Source organism: Bacillus rossius, chromosome 1 (assembly GCF_032445375.1).
Source record: "Bacillus rossius redtenbacheri isolate Brsri chromosome 1, Brsri_v3, whole genome shotgun sequence".
Taxonomy (NCBI): domain Eukaryota; kingdom Metazoa; phylum Arthropoda; class Insecta; order Phasmatodea; family Bacillidae; genus Bacillus; species Bacillus rossius.
In genome coordinates, this window is record NC_086330.1 from 261405659 (window position 1) to 261416143 (window position 10485).

A 10485-nucleotide genomic window follows, 5' to 3' on the forward strand; every position below is an offset into this window, starting at 1 on the left:
CCGTGTTAAATTACTGGCGAATGCCCATGAAGTTAGCATCGGCACTTGTGTGCGCGATGTTATTACTTGTAGTAAAAAATGAACGCGAACGCACACGGGAAGCTGAAAAAGGAAGGTTTGGTTGGTGACTATATTTACCAGCGTTACTTGGTGGTTGCAAAGCGATGATGGCTTCCCGTGGCACTAAGGACGTCCGGCCCGGTTCGCGAGTAGTTCGACACTGGCGTGCTAGCCTTGGCGCGGGGGAGAGGTAGGCTGGTCCCGCGCGCCAAAGTTCGCCGTTTACTGTTATATTTATTTAAAGATAACTTAAAGAGATCATAACCACTACAATGTTCACACAATAATTACTAAGGCTTAATTCTAATGGCGGAAGGCCTATAATAATCGTAATTACATTAATTGTATTTAAATGTACTTAAAAGGAAGGAGAGTCAAGTTGGAGACTGTTTGTTAGTTAACCAACTACTCCAGCAGTTACAGACAAGTTAGAACGGGGGGGGGGGGGGTAAATGATGATGGAAGAGTCATTTAATTAGTTTAGGCGGAAGGCCGCAAAGGGAGCACTTGCTACGTGTGATTTCAAGTTCCCCACGGAAGTAAGTGGCACACTCCTACGACGCACTTTTCTTGTGAAGAGTTTGTAAAAATTAGGGTAATTACTGGGCTCCCTTAGTTACTCGTCTTTACGCGAGGGGCACTCGAGCCCTCAGTAATTACCGCAGTTTACCTTTGTGGTACGGAGTGGCGGGAAGCTCACTTGACTCCGACCGGGTGGCTAGGGGCGCGCTTCGTTAGCGGGACCAAGTACGGGCGGTCGCAAGTCGGGCTTGAAGACGGCCTCCGGCCGGACGACGTCAATATAAACAAATGTCCGCCATATTGGTATGTGAAAATCAGAAAAATGAGGAAAAAAATGACTTGATGGCTGACGGCTAATACTCCATCTGTATCATTTCCTAATCTTTGTTAGATTGCAGTACAACACTGTTGGCGAACACTGTTGTCAGATTGATACCACCCGGCTTTTTAAAACTTAAATTCGTATTTTATATCCCATCGTTAACCATAATGTGTTTTAGTATATTTTACTAACTATACTATCTCTTGATTTTCCGAAGGCCATAAAACAGTGTCTGCTGACAACATTATTACAGCTGTAGTCATTTTGACAGAAAAAAATAATTAATTCTAAAAGCCAATTATTACTTTACCGAGGAAACTATTTGTAACATTCAGCCATTATTAATAACAAAGCATTCGATGAAAGTATGTGTAATGCTGAAAAGAGCCATACTTCTTAAAATTAAATGATATAAACAAAATGTCAATAAACTGTTGAAACCAAGATGACGTCTTTCAATCACATTTTCTTGGAAATAAAATAAAGGACATTTTGGATGATGCTCCCTGAAGTAGACTACGCCAGGTAAATTTATTTCCGCAATAATAATTCCAAATTTTACCTTAAATAATATAATTTTTTTTCCGATACATTAAACAAATTTACATTACATTACAAAGTTTTGTGTGAAACCTTTGCGCTCTATGGCGTGCATCTGGCAACAGAGCACAACGAAACAAGGACAGCTCTGATGGCAGAAATCATGCATTGGAAAGAGAACGTAAATGCCCGTTTAAATACACACTGTGATCTAAGGATGAGATGCGCTATAATTAATGGCGCTCGCCCATGTGTTCAGAACGAACAGTGCTTCACAAATGTAAAAAAGTCCCATGGAAGGTGGTTAACACTTGATCAACCCGAGCCGAGCAGCAGTCGCTGTGGCAGTGATGAGCCCTCTGCCTGGGCGCTCGTGCATCACAGAGCAGGGCTCACGCCACTGTCCCACGCCAGCGAGCGTCACGCCACGCGCCACTTCAGCCAACGCAGTCCAGCACGACCGATGTGTGCACACAATGACTAATTCGTCCAACCTTCCAACCGCCTTTTGCTGGCAACAGGATAACATGCATCTCTAACCTCTCTCCAGACTGCACCCCACGCACCAGCTATCTCGAGAAATTATTAAAATATTTGGTTTTGCTTCTTATTTATGTCAATCAGGATTTATTGCATCAGTCTAAATAAAATTTTTAATAAAGACACAGGGTTTAACGAATTTTGCGTTCTCTCACACACCAGAATCACCCACACGGTTATATGCCTCCGAGTGCGACTGGCCGGGTCTAGGCTGGATATGTCAGAGAGATGACATATCCTGTTTTACAGCCTGACAGTCGCGTGCGGCCTTGGAGCTTAACACTACACTAAAAAAACCAGTTTAATTAGGCCACTTTTGCGAAAACTTCGACAAGCCTCTAAAAACAGACATCACGACACTCGCATGCATCAGTTAGCCAACTAACTGAGGGGAAAGTACATCTACACTAAATAAATTAGAGCCAAGCAACACAGCGACAGATTTTTTTACCACCTTACAGGACTGTGAGTCACTTGAATCCTAAATTCGCACACTTCGCGCCCCACCGTCGTTTCCAATGATTCGAACAAGTGACGGGTCGTTGCAATTCCACATAGCGAGTTATGGGAACATGATTGGTTCCTGGTATCGCTGGTATCACTGGTATGGCCGAGCATATGAAGAAACGGTGGCAACAGTGTGCACACAAGGCCGTAGCTAGGATTTTATGAAGAACGGGATCCTCTCAATAACTTAATTTTACAAGAAAATTTAGTTATCACACTTTAATAATATCTCAGGGAATAGCAAACTTTTATAACGCCAACCGTTACAAGTAGAAATGTAAATAATGATGTTGCTTTAGAAACTGAACATTTCATATTTTGGTTTTTATTTAATTGTTTTTAACATTTTATTAAGTCAGTTATGCAATTATTTCTTTAAAACAAGTCATTTATACATTTACTAATGTTCTCAAATACATAAAACACACATATAAATTTATGAAAGGCATGTGCAAACCGGCACTAAATGTAGCCTACTTGTAAACACAATTCCTGCCGCTTCTGTGCATGAGAAATGTTGGTCTTTAATAGGGAGGATATAAATTATTTGCAGCCCACTAAGGATTAAAATAATCCCTATAAAATAATATATATCTAGCTTATCTTCTATGATTTTCTTATTATGTCCTCGCTTTTTTAAATCCTGAAAGGGAGGTGTCAGGACCACCTGACCTCCATCCCAGCTACGTGCCTGGGGCACATCACACACACACACTATTAGAATACTAGAAGGTTGTAAAGGCGTCCGTTTAAAAATAATGAAAATAACAAACACTTTGATTAAAAATTTAAGGTGAGTTCTACTTATGTATCTGTATTTAAAATGTTACTCTATTGTTACATTTACATTTTCCATTTTATACAAATCACTATGGAGTAAGCTAATATTTGTGCTTCATGATACGCTTGTCTCCAAGGTGTGTGCATATATATATATATATCTTTGGCATTACAGGTCAGTGAGTCAGTGATGAGCGTAACTATATAGGCTATGGCGTGTTGAAGGGGGACGGATAAGAATGAAGCCATATTGGCTTCAGCATACAGTTTTATGCCATAGCAGTTTTCATCGTCTAATATTGGAAGTTTTTTTAGTATGAAATGTAATAAAATTATATGTTGACACAGGAAAACGTAATGGAATGAAATTACTTTTAATAACTTATATTCGCCAAAAATAGGCTTATTACTTATAACAATAGCTTCTTGTTTTATCTCTGGGATGAACCAGGCCACCCTCCTAGGATGTCACTGGTGAAGAGTGAATTACCCATATTCAAAATGTCAGTGGGATGTTACACAGTGCTTAAAATAAACAGGTAACATTTTTGTATTGATGGTTTTTCTCAGAATTTTGTTTTCGTTTCTATTGTGTTGTGGCAGCAAAGTGTAATTATCATTTATTCACTGTTACGAAAATTATTTTCTAAATTAAGTGTATCGCTTTCCAATACTTTTTCCAAACAGAATGCTTTTATAGATATGTTACAGTTTATAAACACATTTTAATGAAATAATACGAATAAAAAACATTTGCATATTAGAATGAGAGCTAAGCGTATACTCAAGTTGGTATATTAGAAAATTTTGATATAAAATATTTTAAAATGAATTGTGGATATTAATCATGGTGAAAGAAATGGGAATGACGTGGATTGAGCGAAACGACTCATTGGCATGGTCAGAGACGATGAAAGATCATAATATGCTTATAGAGCCTTGATGGAATTAATGGATGGGGGAAACGGGAGTACCCGAAAAAACCAACCTGCCACAGAATCATCTCCCACGTTTCCAATATGCTAAAATTTCAGATTCTAAACTGCCAGAAATGAAACACTGATCGCTTTATTAATAGACGAATGGTCTGAGCACTAAACCACCTTAAGCGAGGACCCGCCACAAAATAACAAAGAATAAAAATGATGGGGGATAATTAGTTGTGTCGGGGAGGGGCAATAGCTGTATTATAATAATATAGGTTGACGGTTTTTTTTATGATGTGTGCTGGCAGACAATATGAGTTGCAACATTTCAAAGCCTAGGGCTTAATTGCCGTAAATGAAAGAAGTACTAGAATTAACACTAAAAAATCAAAGTTATTCTGATTTAATTAGATGCTTGATATTAATCTTAGTTCGGTTTCTATCAGCTTATATTGTCACGTGGTTTGCCTCACAATGGGTGTTAATATTTTGGGTAAACACGTGGAACAAACAATGTACTTGCAATTCTGATACAAAGCTCTGCTCCATTGGAGGCAGGATAGTTGTTTTTATTACATTTGGAATGTTGTAGTTTGCCTGTTTCCTTGTTTGCGCGACAGGCAAAATAGGCACTTTGAAGAATACACGCTGGTTCAGCTCTTCAATTGTTTGCTTAACATCTCCAGTATTAAGGTATGTTGTTATGAGTGAGTGACAGTTCAAACATATTTGGAAGTGTTGATAAAACTTTGCATGGAGTTTTATTAAGTTATTTTAGTTGCCTGTATGAAATTTTATACCCCTTTCTTTCATGTAATACAGATATTGGAATATTAATTAGAAAAATGTAAAGCGTTTTAATAAGAACCCAGGAGATTCAAACCATGCATGTATTTAAAATTTTATTTTACACAGATAAATTTTCATTGCCATAAGTGCAATAATTCTAATATAAAATAATTAAATAATAACTCCGTATTTAATGTCCCTGTGAATTTTCATAGTGTATTTCATCTCACAAACTAGATAATCTTTCAAAAAAGATGAGAATTTGACCAAGACACACAGAAAACAAAACCGAATAATTGTATTTCCAACTTTTGAGTCTGCGATATTCGGGAATAATGAACACATTGAAGTAAAATTTTAAATTATAACGAGTGCAGGGTTCTGGGATATTGTTATTTAATCAGAACACACACGTGTAACATGACGGCTCATACAACTGTGTTTCACTTTCGTAAACATTAGGTGACATACCAAATTATTGGTGTGCCAAGTGAAAATTTATTCTAGTGAGACTACCCTAGAATATATTTGGTAAACTAAAATAGTAATAGGAAAAGTAATCACAAGTTTTAAAATACCTAAGAAAACTCGCATTACGATGTAATAATACATATTCGCTTTCTAATTTCCCAAAAGGCTTAGCACAGTGGTACCGCGCGCGCTTGTTACCCTCAGATGACATGGTTCACTGATTTTAATCTACTTTTTAAAAACAACATTCTAATATAATAATACCAGTTGAAGTACTCAACGTTGCCCGGGCTGAACAAAAGGTGAAGGGGATTTTTAAAATCAGATGTATACAGTAATTGTTTCCTTAATTTGAACGTCAAGGGTGCAAAATTCACCAAGTGTTGTCCAAATTCTGACTGAAGGGGTGGGAAAGGGTAACGTGGACGGTAGAGGGAGGAGTGGGAGAAAAGTAGTGTTTCAAAATCTCATAAATTTATTAACTGTTTGTAGATAGTAGTGTTCTTAATTTAAATTCAAGTGTGCAAAATTTCATTTAGGAGGGCAAAAATACTGTTTTTAGTGCTAAGAAAGTGAAATGGGGTGGTTTTTTTTCGTAATCTCATGTTTTCAGTGACTTCTTTTTCTTAAATGGATGTTGGCGATAAATTCCCGTTAGTTTGTACGTGAACTATTCAAAATTTCACTATGGACAGCCAAAAATCTGTTTTAAGGGGTAGTAAAATGGAATGGGTGAGGTTATTTCTAAACTTCATGTAGCCAGGAAGGGTAGGTTTAATAGTAGTTTTAATTTTATTTTTAATATCAAACGTGAAAAATTTCATTAAAGTGTGAACATTTTTTTTAAGGGGTGGGAAAGGGAGATAGGGTAATTTTGGAGCTATCATGTATTCAATAAACATTTCTTACCGAAATTCTTATATAGATAGCAAATTCCTCCTCTTTTCAAAGTCAAGTATGCATGATGTTATCAAGTATTTCCACCACCATACTTTAAGTGGTAGAAAAGGTAGACAGGGGTGGTTTTTGGAATCTTATATAGATAATTTTATAGGGGTAAATTTTAATTAAATTTTGACAGTTAATTTTCTTTTAACTTGAACGATGAGTTTGTAAAATATCATTAGGTAGTACCATAATACTGCTTTAGTAATAGTAAGGGGAAACTATTGTGTTCTCATGTTGTTCATGTTGCAAATAAACTTACAATACGAAACTCGGACCAGAGATTTAACGTAAAATTTTTAAAAATAATGCCATTGTGATAAATCAACTGATAAATAAAATATTCGCTTTTCAAATACCAAAATTTCTATTTTAAAATCACACACATACTTTCTGAGCCTGCCGATTGAATTCGCTGCCTGAATCGCAAACGTTCCTTGCCACTATTAAACGCAGATAGCAATCAGCAACACAAAACAATAGGAAATTTTGAATCGTTAGAAACAGCTCCGATAAATCCTCGGCTTTGGACCTCAAATTAGACAAGGAATTTTATTCAAATATTACTTGTCTTGTTGAAATGTACTAAACAGTTAATAGTACAAAATTTCGACACACGTTTGATGTTTTACTTCTAAGGCATTGTGCCCAACACGGGCTGAGCACAACTTTAATCATAAAAATAACCTAAACAAAGAACATGAATCCTAATAGAAATGTATTGCATCTTAATGTGCTTGAAGATGTAACAAGACGACATCGACGGATACTACAGACAAAATACCACGTGTCTCTTTCAATCAAACAGCTAAATATTTATTCAAAGCTAAGTCTTTCAGGTACAATATTTTGAAAGCCCACGGCAAATACATCATGTCGCATTGGAAACCAGTCCTACAATAATTTATGTAGAAGTAATCAAATATAATAACGCTGCTATGTTAGCAAACAGAATTAAAATAAAATTGTTATTAAATAGGTTCACAAGTAGATAATGTCAGATTGTTCCGTGTGCAGCAATAAACACGAAATTACAAAAATGCTTTTATCTTTTAATAACACGCCCGTCTCTTAACACAATTTGTTTTCTGTGTGTCTACTCAACTGTTTATACAATCCCAAAGTATAATATATCTTAACATTAAATAAAGCATACCACAATTCTGACGTGTACATTATCATTGCAGAACCAAATGTTTACATTTAACATTTTGAGTCTTCTATTCCCTATGATTACTCAATACCAATTATCACGGATTTCGTTTACCAATTTAAAATAAAAAAAGATTATTATACTACATGTTATAGTTTCAGAGAATCACGCAAATAATTACATATTCAGAAACATCTATTTGAGGGTAATAAAACCTTATTCATATTTGTTTCATGAAACAGTGCTGTTAGGTGTCGCTAGTCTCCATACGAAATCCCGCGTCCTAAGTCTGACCAGTGTACATCGCACGCTTTTGCAACATTCTGACTTTGAATACAATCTACCTCAATTAACAAACTTTTCCTTGCATGGCCATAGCTAATTCTCTTTACCAATAACAATACTGGGAAATAATGACACATAACTTCATCGCAAACGAACTATGAATACATTTACAGCTCTCAGATTATTGCAAAATACAACGAAAAGTGCTGGATGTACAAGCCTATCGACCCAATAGAAGTGAACACATTCGCACGACATAAAAGTCAAAGCCAAAAAAGAACAATGATACGTCATATAAACTGTGGCGAATTTATCCAACTACCATTAAACGTTTTGTTCCCAGAGAACATTAATATCAAACTTTAACAATTCCAAAATTAACATGACAAGACGTGTTCAGTACGCAAAAATATCAATCTCTACAATTAAGTGAACGGCCATAAGATTAATGAACCATGATACCATGTTATAAGTATTATGTAAACATTTCTCAAGCCTTGAACAAGAACATGCTTCAAATGCTATTAAACCAACGTCGACACATCTGTAAAATTACGAAAATACTAACGGAAATTACAACATATGTCAAAGGGCAGGCCAAAACAAGTTTTAGAAAAATCAACTCAAAATTAACTTCATAAGAAATGTAACTTACGTTGGTGCTGCCCATACACAACCCGAAGGTTCAACACTATTCTCTATATATTAAATAGGATGTTGCTATGTATGTATGTATGTATGTATGTATGTATGTATGTATGTATGTATGTATGTATGGATGTATGTATGTATGTATGTATGTATGTATGCATGTATGCATGTATGTATGTATGTATGTATGCATGTATGCATGTATGTATGTATGTATGTATGCATGTATGCATGCATGTATGAATGTATTTAAGAATGACGTTGATAAACCCCGACACCGTTTGACCGATCGCCATGAAAGTTGGCACATCGAAGTGTTTTTTCTTGGAGAAGGTTTTTATGCTATCCATTTTTTGTAACTCCGCCACTAGATGGTGCTGCAGCGTATCAACTTCTAAACCGTTCAACCGATCACCATGGGTAAACAGGAAATCATAGTTCATAGACATACAAACATCAATAGTTTGTCATTTCTCTATGTCCACCACACTGTCATATAGTGCTATCTATTTTTCTTTAACTCGCGGACAATATTGTTACGAACGCAGACAGGACCGCGACACGCACCAGGTTCAGAGCTGGCTGACGGCCCTGCCAGGCCACTGACGTCACACGCCGTGTCACGTGCGGTCCACTGACGTAACGCATGCCACGCGTGCCTGGCCGGATTACAAAGGTGAGAAGAGTTGTGGGAAAGCGTGCAGCTGCAGGAAGACAGGGTCGCAGTGCTCTGTAGTCTGCGGCCACTGAGCGGGGCTCATGCGACAATGTGCTAGACATCGCACTTGAGCTGTATTCCCACTCCCGAGTCAGCGACGATCTGCCAGATATCGAGATGCTGGAGGATGTCCTATGGCTAGTTCTCACAGAAGACATCGACCACCCTGCTGCAGCGTTTCCAGTGGAGAAACCGACGAATGTTCATACGGGCCCTTCAGAGAGAGAAAAATGTACTTTGAAATCCAGAAATTATAAATATACATATATAATTATTTCAATTACTTTATTTAATTATTTACATTAATTGAATTTTTTCAATTGATTTTATAATCAATGCTATAAATGTTCATTGTTTTCTTGTATTTTCAAAATATTATCTTTATCTAATAAATTATTATGTTTAGAAGTTATAAGAAGATTTTATATATATATTTTTCGATACTGTAATATTTATAATATTATGTAAAAAAAATGAACCATATTTTTGTGTAACGATTTTGGGTAGATAGGTTTTTGTAAATATGGTCCTGATAGATTTAAAGTAAAGTGTATTGTAATTATGAATATATTATTTTGAAATTGTAATTAATCTAATAATTCATAATTATAATATTTTTGTTAGTTCTCTAAATAATGTGTCCAAGGAGAAAACAATATTACCTGATATATATTATTTTCAGAATAAATTGACTTGGTTGGAAGGGAAGGGTTCATGATTGTGAAACGTTCAGACAAGCTTTTGTTAATGAAACACAAAGATGAGGGCAAGTAATGAGAGATATGACAAATGTAGGGATGTATCATTTGTAGGTCTCCTCAAACATCTTCAGTGTCCATTGGAATATGGGGAAAAAAAAGGGGGGTATTTCCAAAATAAAATAAGCCTACAAGAGTCGAAAATGTCACAAAAAAACAAAAAAAAAAATATTGCTAAAAAATACGTAGTTCGAAAATTGATAAATATTGAAAAACTGTATTTTGGAAAAAAATTTAGTTTACAGAAACGCTACTGGGTTCAAATTGTAGCTAATTTAGTATACTCTTAAAAGTTTTCAAGTAGTTATCGCGGAAAACTACCCTTCAAGGCTAAAATCACCTATAACAGAAAGGTAAACATATTTAATTAATTTTGGACTTTTTTGGATTATTGACAATTTTTCGTTCTGTTTTCAAGGTCGAAAATATGGATTATTTGTTTGGCAAACATCAGAAACAACTCAGCAAAAAATCATAACTACCTGATCTGACTCAAGGACCCTCCTCCCTTTTTCATG